At 37.6% G+C, this 15,858-nt stretch overlaps 1 protein-coding gene across 4 annotated transcripts in view; it reads right to left on the bottom strand.

Annotated features, from left to right (window-relative positions):
• The window catches only part of kmt2ca (lysine (K)-specific methyltransferase 2Ca), a 150,455-nt gene extending 135,275 nt beyond the window's left edge, over positions 1-15,180 (bottom strand). For all 4 annotated transcript variants that reach the window (XM_082184953.1, XM_082184954.1, XM_082184955.1 and 1 more), the window contains exon 1: positions 14,765-15,180. The gene's annotated coding sequence lies outside the window, so the exon portion shown is untranslated. The remainder of the gene's footprint in view (positions 1-14,764) is intronic.
• Between the last annotated feature and the right edge of the window lie 678 nt (positions 15,181-15,858).

Genomic DNA, 15,858 nt, shown 5'->3' with positions numbered 1-15,858 from the left:
ACATTTTCACTCGATGGTTGGACTTTGCAATTAATCCAAGTATCACTTGCGTTTCGAACGGTGATGCCTGGTTCGAACGGATCAACTATGATCCCTATACGTGACATTGCACATCCTGCGATGTGACTATCGCAGATGTGCACTTTGTGATATTGATACTAAATATATTGTGCCCTACTTAAAATCATGTGAGTTATGTGTCATTACCAAAGAATAAAAAATATCATAATTCTAACACATACAAAACACTTCAATGAAAACATCAGAAACAAGCAAATGTGTTCAACAGTCCACCTCACAACTACAAAACACAAGACAAATCCTGGCAAAATCCTGGCCTTATCCTCATTTCTAGAATTCACAATGCATCTCTAGGGATGCACCGATACCACTTTTTCCAGAATCGTTCCGATACCAAAAATTCTGAGTATCGACCGATACCGATCCGATACCAGCGCAGTTTTTTTTTAATCAAGTATGTTGAACTGATAATCCCTATTTTGTGTGTTAAACACTTAATAAAGACAACTTCATTATAAAGAAAAACAACAACAACAAAAAAATATATGATCATAATCTGACATAAATGCTATTATAAACTAGATTAGTGGATAATTCAGCAGTAAAATTTTGTCTAGAAAAATCACGAGTTGTATAATTGTATAAAATATGAACATTTTGTGAAAAAAAATGTTTAGTGGGGAACAAATTAGAGACAATGGCCCTCATTTATCAATCTTGCGTAGAAACGGGCGTATATGTTGGCGTAAGATTATGCTTACACTCCTCTCGCCGCCTGATTTATGAAGCTGTGCGTACCTTTGAAATCCAGGTGTACGCAATACCTGCCCTTGATAAATGCCGCGGCTGAAAACGATCGTCATTAGAATAACACGCCCCTATATATTCAAGTCTCCGCTTCCCCCACGCCCTCATTTTACGCCATGGACACACGGAAGACGGCAAAGAAGAGAAACTTCTTTGAGAAAGAGAAAGCGAAACCAGGGAAGTGGAAAGAAACAAAATTGATTTCTAGATTTTTATTATTAATGACTCTTATTGTTATTTAGAAGAAGAATGTCGTTATTATTATTATTTGTATTATTAGGCTATTATTATTTAAAAGAAGAATGTCATTTTTATTATTTTGTCAGTCTGAATAATTTTGTTGGTCATTGAAAGCCTTTCATTACTAAACCCAGTCCGTGCACACCTGCCGGGCCTAACCCTGGCCTAACCATCGTTATTCAGAGAATAGTACAACGGCGAGCACGTCGAGTATAAACGCCTCGTCCGTTTGGGGAGGTGCACGCGCAGTCTGCGGAGACTCGCGCTGCGGAGCCAGGCGAAAGTATTTAACAAGGCTTGAAACGTCAGGTAAAGCGCACAGGCTCGCAACTGAAGGAATACATATGCCTACAATTCAAATGCTTTGGTAAAGTCACACAACTTAAACATTGAAGTCCATGTTGCACAAAAATAAACACTGAAGTTTATAATTAGCCTACTATGTTGTTTTTTTACAGTGGGTCATAATATATCATATCTTTTAGTTTGTCAGTGCGTTTTGTGGTGTTAGGAATTGTTTTTCTGCGCATTCCCGCACTCAAAACGTGCGTACACCACCTCCTGAGCTGGCGTAGGATTTGAGCGTGCCGTACGCCAACGTTCATATTGATAAATCTCAAAGTCACCGTGGTTTTGGGTGTACGCCAGGTGTACGCTGGAAATTTGGTGTACGCACTTTTGATAAATGAGGGCCAATAAGTGTAACACTAAATCTGGTCAAACGTTACACATTGCTCTTTGTATCGTTGTAAAATACATTCATGAAAAACAAGATAACAAAAATCTAAAATATCAATTATTGTATATAGGCTAGTATAAAATGAGACATTTTTTAAATGTATAGCACAGCTGTTTAATGAGGTATCAACATATGATAGATAGGACAGAACAAGAAAGGCTATTAATAATCTTTCGTTGCGTCACTGTATTATTATGAAAGGCTCCAATAAAATGCGGCACAAAGCGCTTATGCGCATCCCGAGCGCAGAATGATGCACTTGAAGCAACATGAGTCACAGCGCGCAGCGGGTCGAGTCCGCATTGAAAAGTTTAAATCACAAAGAAAATACATATTGATGCGTAGTATATTATACAGTATCTATCAATAGTCTATTCAGCATTTTCTTTTAACAGTTTTAAAGGGATAGTTCACTTTGAAATTAATTTTTGGTATGTTTTAGCTTACCTCAAGGGCATCCAAGATGTAGCCTAGGTGTCTTTTTTTCCGCAGTAGTTTCAATTTTGATATTTTTAGGTCAAACCGTTCTTGTCTGTCAGTCATATAATGCAGGTCTATGGTCATTATCTCAAAACACAAGCACAGAGTCCAAATTAAAACAATTCCCCGTCGTCCAAATTAAACAATTCCCCATCGTAAGTACACATTGATGGCCTAAGACACGAAACGAGCGGTTTGTGTGAGAAAACGAACAGTATTTATATCGTTTTTACCTCTTGAACACAGCCGCGTCCAAATGTTCTGATCTGACGTGTACGCAGACTGGTGCATAGATATATACACACTAGATGTCGCCTTGTCTACGGCAGTTCATTGGAACGAATGTCTTTAAGGCGACATCTAGTGTATATATCTATGCACCAGTCTGCGTACACGTCAGATCAGAACATTTGGACGTGGCTGTGTTCAAGAGGTAAAAACGATATAAATACTGTTCGTTTTCTCACACAAACCGCTCGTTTCGTGTCTTAGGCCATCAATGTGTACTTACGATGGGGGAATTGTTTAATTTGGACGACGGGGAATTGTTTTAATTTGGACTCTGTGCATGCTCTTTGAAGTGGTGACCATCGACCTGCATTATATGACTGACAGACAAGAACGGTTTGACCTAAAAATATCAAAATTGAAACTACTGCGGAAAAAAAGACACCTACATCTTGGATGCCCTTGAGCTAAGCTAAAACATACCAAAAATTAATTTAAAAGTGAACTATCCCTTTAAATTTCAGTTACTGTGTGCGCGAAGAACAAATAGTGCTCTGACTTTACTCCAGTGTTGTGATCTAACAGACACCCGGTAGAAAGTAACATTTACATTTACATTTACATTTATTCATTTAGCTGACGCTTCTATCCAAAGCGACTTACAATTGCTATATATGTCAGAGGTCACACGCCTCTGGAGCAACTAGGGGTTAAGTGTCTTGCTCAGGGACACATTGGTGTCTCACAGTGGATTCGAACCCGGGTCTCTCACACCAAAGGCATGTGTCTTATCCATTGCGCCACTACCACCCCTATGATTAAGGTACAGCAATAAAATCCAGCAAGATAAAGTTGTTTTATGCGAAACCATAGATCTTTATCTACAGATCAAGTATAATAATAGTAACATTGAATCATCTTGGAGAGAGTTTCATCGTGTTAACTGTCGTAACTGAACGCGACGCGCTGTTTGAATGCTGAATGGAGAATGACAGCCGCAGCTGAGGGAAACGTTTACGTGAGCTTGAATTTAACGACTTAAATATTAATTTCTATCTCACATTATACTATATAATGGCTTCAGAACACTTATAATATTATGCATGAAAACTTATGGTGCTTTATAATGTTTGTATGCCTTTTGTGGGGCTTAACAATAACACTGAATAGTATACCACCATATCGGATTTGGATCGGCCTCGTCTGACCGATACCCGATCCGGCAAAAATGGCAGTATCGGAGCCGATACCGATACTGAGTATCGGATCGGCGCATCCCTATGCATCTCATCACTTCACATTAAAGTAACAACCCTGTTTGCTCTAAAAGTTGAACTTTTTCTCTTGATATTAATGTTGAGGAGGCTCACATTCTCACTATTTTCAAAAAGTAATTAACTACCCATAAAACAAATTCTTACATAAATCACAACGTGATGTCAGGCAGAATAACGTTACCTGTCTTGTTTTTATTAAAATAAATGCAAATTAGAGATTGACCAATATTAGCTGCTTTTCCACTGTCGGGGCAGTGCGAGCCAGGGCTAACAGCATAAAGACCTCTGACAACAGCATCAATATTTGACCTATGTTTTACAAGAATTTTTTTTACAGTGACAGTAATTTATTAATTTGTGTCAGGAGTCCACATCAACCATGCTGAATCAAACTGGTATTCTATTTAACATTACACACAAAAAGAGAACGCATAACTATTCAGTTGCACCAATTCCATTTATTTACGATCACAGGAATGCACAAAACAACTCCATTAAGGCTTTTAAGTCCCAAGGCTTACACATTTAGAAAAATATTGATAAAAAATGTTTGTCACATTTCTTTAGAAAGAGTGAGCATTTCTATTAATTGTCCACAAAATGATGTGATCTGAGGAGGTATGAGCGATTTCATAAGTTATGCCTCATACGAGTCAATTGGAGTGGCATGGTTTTGATGACATATCTTTGTTTTGGTTTTTTTGGACAGGTTACAGTAAGGCAGTCAGAATGGATGCGAATGGGGCTCTTCTTAGAGCAGCAGTCAGGAACCTAAGGCTCGCCAGGTCTCAACTGCCATGACAGCAATCAACAGCAAAGCGCTTACGTTTCTATGGTAATCTAGAGCGTTCCTGCACTCAGCTTAGTAGCTTGTTTGTGGTAATGGTGAAAACAATTTTTAGCAGTGAACAGCAGCAGAAATGTACAAGTATATACAAAAAAGTGACTGGACAAACATTTCACTTTATTTAAACTGGTGTTTTGAGACATTTCTCCGGATACTTTCGCTTTTGTCATAGAGACCTTTTATGTCTTATAAATGTGTCATATTTATGGTAATCCATGCAGCTTTCAGTTGATGATACTGATTGAAGTTATTAACAACGAAATATGAATGAATGAGAAACAAAAGAGAGGGATGTGCTTGATATTAAAAAGAAATATTAAAAGCGCTATAAGCCACAAAACTGAATCCGCTACTGACAGGATGCTTTCTGTGCGCGCTCCGAGTGGAACAAGTACAAGCATTAGCCTTTGTCTTCGGTTGCGTGCATAAAAGGCCAGATACACACAGAAATATGTCAAAATGGCAATATGTCGAGTATTCACGAAAACAGGAGATGTAAGCACTGTGTGCGTTTTTTTTTTTAAATGTGATTGATTCGATATCGATTCTCAAAAGACACATTTTTTTATTTTTTCATAATTATTTCCGCAAACATTGGACATATCATCTGATTGATGTTAATCTTATTACAAGTCTTCTCCACAAAATGTCATCCTCTTACATTGGGCGACATTGAATGGCGACATTCGTGGGACCCTGTCATTCATTCAGTGCTTAACATGGCGGATGCAGGAGTGCCTTTCAGTGTGACAGCTGAAGGAACTGTCACTGTCCCGATCAGACCAGTCCTGCATGGTCAAGAAAGTTTATAATTTGCACGCTATTTCAAGCCTTGCCAATTTAGGAATTCAAGTGAAAGAACTCTGTAAGTTTTGTGCGCACACACATCTGCGTCTCAATCACTTTAGGCTGCACGATTAATCGAAATTAAACCGCACTGGATTTGGCAAAGGCTACAATTATTTTATCCACAGTACGCTGTGATCAGTAGTAAATGCTGCTCCATCTCAAAGCCAGAGGGCGCTCTTGCGCAGAAACTCCAAATATGCCCCGCAGAAGTTTTGGTGCGTTCAAGTCATCTCGTATAGATCGTATTTACGAGTTGAACGCACTTGAACGCCACCACAATGTCGTAAAAACCAGTGGGGAGCTCGGGATTTTCTCTAAGCTCCGATCTTTACGAGTTGGGTGCGTGTCAGTGATTAACATGGCGGAATACACAATACTTAAAGGTATTTAGCTGTGATATTGTCAGGCTTTTCTATTTACAGCGCAGTTAGCTAATCGCCAACACAGAATATGATAGTATTATAATATAACTATGCAACATGTAACGATGAGTTGGCAGTGGCTTCATAAATTAATAAAAAAAACAAAAATACAAAGTACACCTGATGCACATTTTTTTGTTCTTCATTTTCTAGAACAAGAGTTTAAGAATCTTACTGTATTTTTGTGTAATTAATTAAGAGAAAGTACTCCGCCATTTTGCTCCGACGAAAGTGACTTGAACGCACATGCCGTAATAAGCACGACTTCCCACCTCGTACGTACGAACTTCCCAGGAGGACTTGAATATGTGCCGTCATTCCAGGAAATCCCAATGGGCATCATACTATCTGTAGCTGAATAAACGCTTTGGTTGATCTAACATGACTAATAAACACACGACTGCCTTATTTTGTGTGAGAAGAAGCCACATCATCTCACAGAAGGATGCTCAACTGTCGTTATGAAGTGAGTTTGGAGTAAAAACATGTTATTAAATGTTGTCTTTTGTTGGACAAGAGGTTCATAAATGCTTCTCATGTTTGGAAAGATGTTTGAAGCACGTTGCTTTTTCAAATGCACGTTATAAGCGACTCAAACTCGCAGTGCTGTCAGATGGAGCAGCGTTTACTACTGATCACAGAGCCGCTCTTCACTGACAAGTTGTGCATAAAAAATAATTGCAGCCTTTGCGATTTCATAATTGAAATAAGCCAAAACGGTTTAAGTGCAATGTCATGTTAATTGTGATTAATCGTGCAGCCCTAATCAGAGTGCAAATAATAAATGTAATTCTCTTTCACGTCTCCCTGCATTTAATGGACAAATTCACAGAAATGTATCTCCAAATGCCCACCTTTGCGAGTAAACATAGTCAGTTATGGTTAAAGTAAGCAGTAGAGAAAGAACATATAATGGATCAGTGCATTAGGCTATGTCTTAAAGGGATAGTTCACTTTGAAATTACATTTTGGTATGTTTTAGCTTAGCTCAAGGGCATCCAAGATGTAGATGTCTTTTTTTCCGCAGAAGTTTCAATTTTGATATTTTTAGGTCAAACCGTTCTTGTCTGTCAGTCATATAATGCAGGTCGATGGTCACTGTCTAAAAGAGCATGCACAGAGTCCAAATTAAAACAATTCCCCATCGTCCAAATTAAAACAATTCCCCATCGTCCAAATTAAACAATTCCCCATCGTAAGTACACATTGATGGCCTAAGACACGAAACGAGCGGTTTGTGTGAGAAAACGAACAGTATTTATATCGTTTTTACCTCTTGAACACAGCCACGTCCAAGTGATCTGAGAGCGCGGGCGGGTATAGATATATACACTAGATGTCGCCTTGGCTACGGTTTCTCACACAAACCGCTCGTTTCGTGTCTTAGGCCACCAATGTGTACTTACGATGGGGAATTGTTTAATTTGGACGATGGGGAATTGTTTTAATTTGGACTCTGTGCATGCTCTTTGAGACAGTGACCATAGACCTGCATTATATGACTGACAGACAAGAACGGTTTGACCTAAAAATATCAAAATTGAAACTACTGCGGAAAAAAAGACACCTACATCTTGGATGCCCTTGAGGTAAGCTAAAACATACCAAAATTTAATTTCAAAGTGAACTATCCCTTTAAAGTGACAGCAGCCTAAAATTTCTGCTCCTGATCAAACTACAAAAGACAAGTAATTCCCTGCTCTTCACTGAATAACGTTTTTGTAACCTTAATAAGGATTGATCTTTATTTAGTTTGTACCGTGAAGATTATTTGCAGTGTTATTTTACATTTGATAACTTCATTCCATTTCTGTACCTGAAAAACTTAAAAGCACTGATTATGACATTTGTATCTTTTTTCTATTGTATTTATTTATTTGTGTTATTGCTTTTAGTTTAATTGTTTATTTGTTCTTTATTTTTTATTAATGACCGTTTACTTGTGACTGTTTACTTTTGACATTTTTATTAGTAGTTTTAGCTGTGGAATCAATTGGAATCGAGAATTGTTAAATTTCACTGGTATCTACAATTTTGGGTATCATAACCTTATTTATTATACATGGGTAAAAAAACTAAAAAACATTTTATTCTTTAAAATAATTTTTATTATATAAAAATATATGGCTCTTTGGTCAAAAAAGGTTCCCTGACCCCTGTTTTAGGGGAAACAAAGGCAGAAATGTTATATTTTAAAGGGGACATATCATGAAAATCTGACTTTTTCCATGTTTAAGTGCTATAAACAGTGCATCTACCAACCCAGAAAACGTGAAAAGTGAATCCCAGTAACTTTGTTTTGTTAAGCCTTTCTCTACAAGCATGTCAAAAAATTTGCCTATCAGATTTCGCTCCCCTTCTGACATAGGAAGGGGATCTTATTATAATATTACCGCCTCTCAATCTGTACTTTTCCACCCGTGGCGCCGACATTTGGTTTTCGCAAGAAACAACAGTGTAACCACTTCTAACTCAATGGCAAAGGATCGAGCAAAGCATGCAATCTCTCGCTCAGGCTTCATCCTTGCAGTATTTTGAACCAAAAATTCACAATTGTCTTATAAAGACCTCAGGGAACTGTGTCAACTTGTGTAAAAGATGTGTGTTTTACACAAATAATTGTGTAAAACATGACGGTACATGCGAGTCGATGAGATGAATCAATGTAACTCCACAACAACTAGTACGTATATCCACTAACCATTCAGAAACGTCCAGATGCAGTCTAAAAATTGGAACCTCTTCCTGAGGGGGTATTTTGAGCTGAAATTTTACAGACACATTCTGCGGACACCATGGATTTATATTACATCTTGTGAAAAGGGCCATAATATGTCACCTTTAAAAAAGCTTAAAAGCTTACATTTGGGGGGAGGGGGGAGCACTTAAATTAACTCCTCTCTTAAAACTAAAAATATAGGCCCTATATATTATTTGTGCAGCAAAAAAAAAATAATTAAACTGTGTTTAACAGCAATACAGGGTTAACGCTTACGGTTTCATGGTAAAAAGAAAATATAACTTTACACACAAAAGGTTAGTAAGGGATCTTTTCACACTAAAAACATTGTAACATGAATGTCCATATCTTGCTATTGAAGATGATTACAGTGTTAATGATGACATGCTCTTGCTGTTTTAGTCCATAAATCAGATCCATGTAAAAGACAGTTATAGGGTGACATAAGGAGGACAGGAGGATCACACGCACGCATGTTTATACATTCACAATCAGATTATGGACTTTATCTTATCAGAACTTACGGAAGACTGTTGCAGTGAGCAGTCAGCACAAATGCCCACAAATAAAGCCATAAATTATACTGAAACTTTTTGTTTCATTATTTATATAGCAATCCAGCTACATTAAATACTTTATACTTAAAATAATGCTTAACTATTACAGATTTAAATAAAGACCAGCATTGTTGGAATACACTATGAAGCTCTCTAAGAATCAGTGACAGAAATCATGCCACATCAAACACTGCTCTACTGAATTCAGACTTCGTTTCCAGGTATCACTGGTAGATGACAGTAAACTGAGCACGCTAGGGCAAGGCAATCCTTCACCAGATACTAGTCTCGGTAACTTCTCACTGAGACGAATGTGACGAAATAGCAACTTGAAACTCAACAGCACAGGGACTGGACATTAAGTAGCCCAAACCAGAGGGCTTTTGGTGTCAATGATCACTGAACGCATGTAACACCAGACAACATCCAGGTACCGTGGGACTTGTTTATGAAAACAACACTGGCTACACACTGCAGAAAATGTGACCGTCATTCCCGCTGTGACATTGAATTTAAACAAAAACACTTTTTTTGATTTAACTGTAACTTAAGAACAAAAACTTTTGCTTTCCAGTCCGTTTTCTTAAACAGAGTGTTTGTATGTGAGCAGATTCGGTGCAAGGTCGAGCAGTGATGAATAGGTCTGATCTGAACTCCTCTGGAGAGGCTGCCATTGATGCAGCTGAACTCAACCAATTCTCATGTGTCTCATTAAACCACTTAAAGTGAAAATTGGTCTCCTACTATTATGAGAATCATTCAGCAGAGCTGCAGAAGCAGTGGAAAGGCAACGTTCAGAATTGAGAAAGCTTACTAAATACTGTGTGCATACTATCAATACTGCCTATATATTTTCTACTATTTATATTTCAATATATTATATTTATATTTCAATAATCATGGTAGCAAATAGTGCCCATTTATCATTTTTACAAAAAAAACTAAGTGGCTAGTTTGTAATGTTGGTCTTAACTGTCAGTAGTCTAGTCAAATAATGAGTGAATTAAATGACACTGGAAATGAAACGTGCATTCTGTCATACAGTGTGTGCATATTGTGCTCTGCCAAAATGTGTAGGCTAGTCATTCCTTTCATACAGAAAATGTGAAAACTGTGCACAGTATAGCCTACATATACTGCAGAAAACAATAGTACACTGTAAAAAAAAAAGACACATTTTAACTGAAAAAATATATATACAGTACAAAAAACCCTGTTCATTGGTTTACAGTAAGTTCCCCTACAATATAATGGGAAACTGTAATATCTAACCTTAAACTTAATTTGAAAAAATGTTAAATGTAACGGTTTTGGAAGTTGGAATTATTTTATAATGAACTGACATCCCCAGAATTCCCTGTGACACCTCACACTTGACGTTTCTTCTTAGATTTATTTGTCTATCAGTTGTGTAGGGTTTTCGATTACATCTTATGTTGTTAAATTAATGTTTATTGCATTATTATGTGTTATCATGATGGTGTGTGTGCAACTGTACATGACACTGTATGCACCTTCTATATATTAGTATTTACCTCAGCTTGTGGAACAACGACTTTTGATGAACTTCATGTGCTTTCTCTTTACCCCGTTTTGTTATGGTGGCTTTTAGTGTTAGTTACAAGACAGATTTAGGCCTAGTAGTTCATTTTTTATAATTTTTTATTACAATTTTAAATAGTAAAATATTTGTACACTGTATTTAAAGCTGCCGTCGGCAAGTCTGGCAGATTGGGTCGATTAGCCAAAATTTTGAATGTTTACAACTCTCATGCCCCTCCCCACTACCAGCGAGCACCCTCCCATCGAGGTCGTGCTCGTCAGTGCGTCACTTTGCGTGTGTACCTGATTTTCTGTGAACGCGTCCGTCTCTTCAGCATCTATCAACACCATGGACTCGGAGGTAGGCTGCCCTGGCTAATCTATCCATAAATAGCAATAACCGAGGAATTGGAAGCTTGTTAGTAGATTTTCTCTCCGCCATCACGCTTCATGCAATCTCCAGGCGAACTTCAGGTGTGGCGTGTGCATGTGATATTAACGTGCGCGAGTGAGGGGGATCTGTGGCGTGTGCACGACCTGTGATTGACAGTCAGATCTCACACCCCCCTGCGCTGATTGGACCAGATGAAGCGGGAGCGCTGGATTTTTGCAAAACAAATAACACGCTCCAGGTGGAGTTAGAAGCTCGGGTTTTTTTCTAAAACCACCTTATTTATGTTGTTCTGTCGGATTATAGTGTCGATTACACTGAATATGATCAAAAAAATGTTGCCGACGGCAGCTTTAAAAAAAAAAAAATCTCGTAACCACAGCTGTGATATTTTTTCTTTAAAATGACAGGATTTTCTTTTTTTTTCTTTTTTCACAGTGTATACTATTACATATTAGGCACCCACACACTACAAGATAATCAATCAGGCTGATTTTGGGCCCGATTCTCCCCTTCCGACAATCTTAGGTAAAGTCCCGATTATCTTGATGGCTCTACAGATTATCTTATCAGTTTTCCTGTGGCGCGATGTGTTGGTGCGAGTGATTGAATCTGCTCGGAAGAACCTTTTTTCTTTATTTTAAGCAAATTTTCTGTTAAAAGCAGTCCAAACACTATTATGGCATTTCTTCTTTCCCGTCTGTTTGTTTACATGTTTCAACACGATAGATTTAGCAAAATGTTCCGTGTTCACAGTCGGGACTCTATGTAGCCCCTAAAGGGACAACATGGTGAAGAAACATAAAATGAGATGGGAGGAAAAATTATTTGGCTATGCTTTTGCGTTCCCCCTCGAAACTGCGTTCACTCGCGTCTCGCAAAGAACACAAAAGATTTGCGAGAGCGAAAACAAAAGTTTTTGCGAGGGAACACAAAGGTTTTGCGAGCGGATGCAAAGTTTCTCAGAGGAACGTAAAACATTTGCTAGAGAACGCAAAAGCACTGACTTGTTATTTTTCCTCCCATCTCATATTATCTTTCCACCACCATGTCCCCTACGGCCGTGTGTCCACCAAAGCGTTTTTTCAAGCGGCTGTCGTATTTTTAAAATTGTTTTCAATGGGAGCGCCGCATTTTCTAAACGCCATGAGTGTAACGAGGCGCTGAGTGTTTTTTTCACGCTGCAGCGCTGAGCGTTCAGCGTTTTTTACAGGTCGCCGAGAGTTGAAGAATGTTCAGCTTTGGGTAAAACGCAGTGCTCATCACTGTCATTTTTTACTCCGCCGTCCAATCACAGTGGAGGAGGGGCGGGACTAATACCACACCGACCAACAAAGTACTCACAGCTAGGCGTTTTCAGCAGAGCCTAGTGTTTTCAGCAGGCTAAAAACACTTTGGTGGACACACGGCCTAAGTGTTCCGTAGAATTCTGGTTGTTTGTGAATGGAATATGTTAGTGTGTGGTGTGGTGTGCTGTCTTGGTCACATCACGGCACTCCAAACACTTTAGGAACAAAACTGTTAAATATATGATTTTTTTTTATATCGTCATGTTTACTCACCCTCAAGCCATCCTCGGTATATATGACTTTCTTCTTTCAGACGAATACAATCAGACTTATATAAAAAAATGTCCTGGCACTTTCATGCTTTATAAATGCAGTGAATGGAGGACGACATTTTGAAGTCCAAAAAAAGTGCATCCATCCGTCATAAAATAACTCCACACGGCTCCACAGGGGGTTAATAAAGGCCTTCTGAAGCAAAGCGATGCGTTTGAGAAAGACAAATATCCATATTTAAAACTTTATTAGCTATGATAACTAGCTTCCGACAGACGGCCGTACGCATCGATTTACGGCGAAAGAGTAACCCCTGACCTAACGCACGACGTATTGATGAATGTGGAAGCGCAGAGAAAAGAGCAAAACAAGACACCAGTCACGAATTAGCCTAGATGTCTAAAACGAGAAATTTTAAAGAGAAATGTCTGAGGATTTCGATATAAGAGATGCGGAGCTTGAGTGTGTTGCCCAGCCTTATTTATTTGAACCGGGAGACGCAACAGAGCCTACGCTACTCCTACATGGCATCAGGGGTTACTCTTTTGGCCTAAGACGACTTGCGTAGGCCGTCTGCCAAAAGCTAGTTATTTTATTTTTTTAATTTTTAAATATGGATATTTTTCTTACAAAACCCCATCGCTTTGCTTCAGAAGGCCTTTATTAACCTCCTGAAGCCGTATGGATTACTTTTATGACAGACGGATGGATGCACTTTTTGGACTTCAAAATCAGAACTGCCATTCACTACCATTATAAAGCTTGGAAAAGCAATGTTTATATATATATATATATATATATATATATATATATATATATATATATATATATATATATATATATATATAATTCCGATTGTGTTCATCTGAAAGAAGATATACACATAGGATCGCCTGATGTTGAGTAAATCACGGGATAATTTTCATTTTTGGGTGAACTGTCCCTTTAAGTGTCTTTGGGCGGACAATACGTTATGTACAATGCAATACAAAACATTAACTATATGAATATATATATATATATATATATATATATATATATATATATATATATATATATATATATATAAAAGTGTATTTAAAATGCTAACTGCTAAAATGCTAGTATTTAACAATACTTTAAAATTTTTCACATTTAATTTATAATAATTTAGCTGTTCACTTAAATAGTCCTGTAGTGAGACAAAACAGATTTAAAAGAAAGAAAGAAAAATATTCCATGTAGTCCCTTAACTAGCCTAATACAAGCTCTTAAAAACTATTTACAAGAATTTAACGCGAATTAGAAAATAATGGTTGTAGACGCCGTATAACACGTCACACTGATCTGTCACTGCGTGACATGTCAAGTCAACTAACCCTGTACAGCAGGAAAAGCATAATAGTACTTCGTACTTACTTGATAAAAGCTGGCACAACTAAGGAAGTTAAAATCCCCAGTTATACAATCAACATGTTAAAACAGCAGGTTAACCCTGGGGATAAATTAGCCAGGATTGAAGGAAACTAGTTAGTTTAGCAGCTCTTATCTTGACTCGAGTAAGATGGCTGGACCCATGTGAAAACAAAACAACTTTGAGCCACCAAACGTCGGTGTGACGTTTACTAAACAACGTCGTCCACACTTTACTCAACTGAAACTAACATCGACATACAAACTTATTTTATAACCCAGATAGATATTTTTCACGTTACTTCCTCGTTGTCCTTTAATGTCCCGTATGAAATGTAATACTTTCGTTTATTCTAATGGTGAGGGAGTTATGTCATTAGTTAAAGACCTCAATCAAATTAAAGACGTAAAGCCGCGGATTGATATATGCGCGCTCAGACTTTATAACAATCTGTCATTACAATGTTTCAATGTTACTCTTCTCACAGTTCACACTCACACAGGCTGCAACTATCGCCACTTTCAAATGCAAACCAAAACAACACTTGTTTTTCACTTCAAACGTCAAAATAGCGCGCATTTTACCCAAACACAACTATAAACATTAACATATAAACAAATAATCACGGCAGAAAGCGTATGTAATGATGAAAGAGTAGCGAATGCTTACGGAATTGATGCAATTCTTTTTTCCTTTCCAGCTTCCAGCCAACTTAATTCAGAATGTAATCCAAAAAGAAACTTTTCCCAAAGCTCTCATGTGGATTAAGCGTTTGGTACGATATTTCAGGTCGAAACATTCCTCATTTGGGTGAAAGAAGCATAGTTTTCCTCGATTATATGAATTTTAAAGTTGTAGCGTTTACTCCATCATGGTGGCCATGTTTAAGAGAGACCGAAACACTGCCTGTCACGGCAACGGACAAATAGATCCACTTTAACGTTTAAGACAGTGTTGCCGTTTTAAACTGCGCACAACTCGTACAGAACATCTATAAACCGAATATATGAGGTGTGATGCGCAAAACATGTACGTTATTTCTGTTATAAACTGCATGGAGGTATTTTTAAAAAGTCTCACTGACCCTGCGGAGTGATACACTAGGACATACTCAAGGTAAAAAGTCTTCTCAGTCGTCAGCGGTGGGCGGCAAAACGCGGAAGTAGATTCTGGAAATTGAGCTGGATCGAGTCCATGTCGCCTATCAGCATAGAAAAGGCAGTATTACTTCACTCAGATCCTTTGATCATTTCCTATCGCAAAACAAATATTTTCAGTTCTAAAATGACATTTCTTAAATGCCTGAAAATTATGCATTTTAGAACATCACAAAATGTTAGAACTAATGTTTTTTTTTTTTTTTTTTAAGTAAACCCTGTACTTTCTCTTTGTTTATAGGCTACATATATTGTGTAAATTGCTTTAAATTAGAGTTGCATTCTTGACTTTGACATAGAGGCTGTGTTTTTCTAATTCCATTTACTCTGTAGGCTATCACCAACTATTACACTACATGTGCTATAGACTATTCTAAAGGCATACTGTAAGTAAATAATAACAAACAAAAAAAGATCAAATAAAATAATATTAATGGGGAAAGGGAAAAACAACAAGACAATGCAGATTCCACATATTTATTTTGACTTGGTAATGTAAATACAGTAATAATCACAAACACACTAATTTCCAGGTCTTTTTTTAATTTAATTTTTTATATAATGAACATAATTAGCTAATCCATGCATGCTGGCATTTTATTCAGT

This window comes from Leuciscus leuciscus (assembly GCF_965113295.1).
Source record: "Leuciscus leuciscus genome assembly, chromosome: 11".
Classification (NCBI taxonomy): Eukaryota; Metazoa; Chordata; class Actinopteri; order Cypriniformes; family Leuciscidae; genus Leuciscus; species Leuciscus leuciscus.
Note: the sequence above shows the minus strand (reverse complement) of the source record. Positions and strands in the feature narration are given on the sequence as shown.